General features: G+C 40.5%; 1 pseudogene; it reads left to right on the top strand.

Annotated features, from left to right (window-relative positions):
• The first annotated feature begins 581 nt into the window (after nt 1-581).
• LOC129623909 (uncharacterized) lies at nt 582-682 on the top strand (annotated as a pseudogene).
• Nucleotides 683-2318: the final 1636 nt, after the last annotated feature.

The following is a 2318-nucleotide window of genomic DNA, read 5'->3' as shown; positions in this document are numbered from 1 at the left end:
TTTTACAACCTGCTTTGGAAAATGTATGTGGAGCCAAAGGGTAAGGACTTAAGGCTTCTCTCAGGAGATCTACTTAAAGGAGCTTATTTTTTAAAAAAAAGAAGGCCATTTTTCTTATCAAACTTTATCCCCTTAGAACAAAGTAGTAATATGGCTAGCACTAAGGCAGTACTTATTATGCTCAATGCAAGATGATAAATCATGGGAGTAAACCAAGGAAATGCAATGACTCAGTGCTTTCCTCCTGGAACTTTAGGTAAGAGAGAGAAGCAGATACTGAGGGGCTTTGCTGATAATATTTATTTATCGCCCAGTGCTTGACAGCAGATGTCCCTAGAACACATAAATGAGAAGAGCTGACAGGTAAGATTGGGGCCGATGCTAAAAAGCTTCACTGAAAAAGCAAAGTTGATGGAGTACAGACTCAAGACGTAGGATCGCGGACCTGAGGGGTGGCATCATAAAAGCATACCTAGGATAGGGAACTGAAAGCCTTACATCATGATGAGTGGATTAATTCCCTAGTTCTCAGAGGAAAGAAGAGGGACAGAGACAGAGGAAGTGTTGGGAGAGGAAGGAAGTTGGGAAAGGGCTTCCAAACCTTCCCTGTATTAAGACCACGTATTGGTCCCCAGAGCTAGTTCTTTAGCTAGGTGTGGTTTGACAAATACTGGTGATAAATTAAGTCTGATTTAAATGATGCACCTTAGGTGGAAAATGTCTGTGACTTCAGGTATGTGGTCAACCTCAAGAAATGACAGCATAGCTTGTATAATAACTTTTGAAGGTGACCATTACTAATTTGATGATTACCAGGGAGAAGGCGATGGCACCCCACTCCAGTACTTTTGCCTGGAGAATCCCATGGACGGAGGAGCCTGGTAGGCTGCAGTCCACCGGGTCGCTAAGAGTCAGACACGACTGAGTGACTTCACTTTCACTTTTCACTTTCATGTATTGGAGAAGGAAATGGCAACCCACTCCAGTATTCTTGCCTGGAGAATCCCAGGGACAGAGGAGACTGTTGGGCTGCCGTCTATGGGGTTGCACAGAGTCGGACACGACTGACGCAACTTAGCAGCAGCAGCAGTTGCCATTAAATGAATTCTATTTTTTTAAAAAGGGCTTCCAATGCTATGCTGAAATTTTTAGTTTGCTGTACCCTTCTAGTTTTGAAGGAAATGGCAACCCACTACAGTACTCTTCCTGGAAAATTCCATGGACGGAGGAGCCTGTTAGGCTACAGTCTATAGGGTCACAAAGAGTTAGACACGACTGAGTGACTTCACTTTCACTTTCTAGTCTCAAAGACTGAACACCTTCGAGTTATCTTTGACTCTTGTAATAAATACGTGGGTTAGTTCCTGAGGCCTGTTCTGCTATCCCAGGCCCTGCTCTGCAAGCTCCCTCTGCATTGCCATATGCTCTGATCATGTCATATTACACCTAACTGGGGTATATACTCTCTCTATCTTTGCTTACCTTCATCCTCACCATCCTTCAAGGTTGATGTTAAATTTCCTCTATGTCTTCTTTATTGATTCCCATGTAAAGTGATCTCTCATTCTTCTGAACTCTGTTAACAGCTTACCTTTATCAATTCTGCTGCTGGTGCTGTTCACTTTATATGAGTGTGGCAGTCATTTCTAATTATAGTAGTTTAGAACAGAATGCGACATTAAACATCTTGGAGCTTAGGAATAAAAAGACTTCTGCTTTCCCATTCTCTCTGAGTATGATCCTACACAGGTCACTCCATTATCAGTGAAATAGGACCAAGGATGGCAATCTTAAAGGATTCTTGGGGAAAATTCAACGAGCTCATGTGTATTAGAGTTTTGCAACTCAAAAGTGTAAGCCTAGGACTAGCAGCCTTATAGTATGTTAGAAAGGCAGAAGTTTAGGTTTCTTTCTAGATATGTTGAATCAAATCTGCATTTTACAATTAACTCCAGGTTAAAATTAAATTTTGAAAAGCATTATATTAGAACATTCTATTAGAAGTATTCACATTCTAACCTGAAAAAGTAACCCAGATATCTTTAATGTCTAGTTTTATAATTGAGGAGTTGAAGGGTCAGAAATGTTAAGCGATTGCTTAAGATTGGTATTCTTTTTATTGGTGATAAAAAGAATTCAGATAAAAACCTTGCATTTTCTGAATCTTGTTCTCTGTTCTATTAAATTCCAAACACAGAATTCAAAGTATGTGTCTATCTCAGTACTTAGCACTTAGTAGGGCTCTTAACAAAGGTTGGTTGCTTCCCAGATGGAATAGTGGTAAAGAATTTGCCTGCCAATGCAAGAGATGCGGGTTT

The sequence above is a fragment of the Bubalus kerabau genome, chromosome 11, assembly GCF_029407905.1.
Source record: "Bubalus kerabau isolate K-KA32 ecotype Philippines breed swamp buffalo chromosome 11, PCC_UOA_SB_1v2, whole genome shotgun sequence".
Taxonomy (NCBI): Eukaryota; Metazoa; Chordata; class Mammalia; order Artiodactyla; family Bovidae; genus Bubalus; species Bubalus kerabau.
This window is presented reverse-complemented; position numbering and strand designations above follow the sequence as displayed.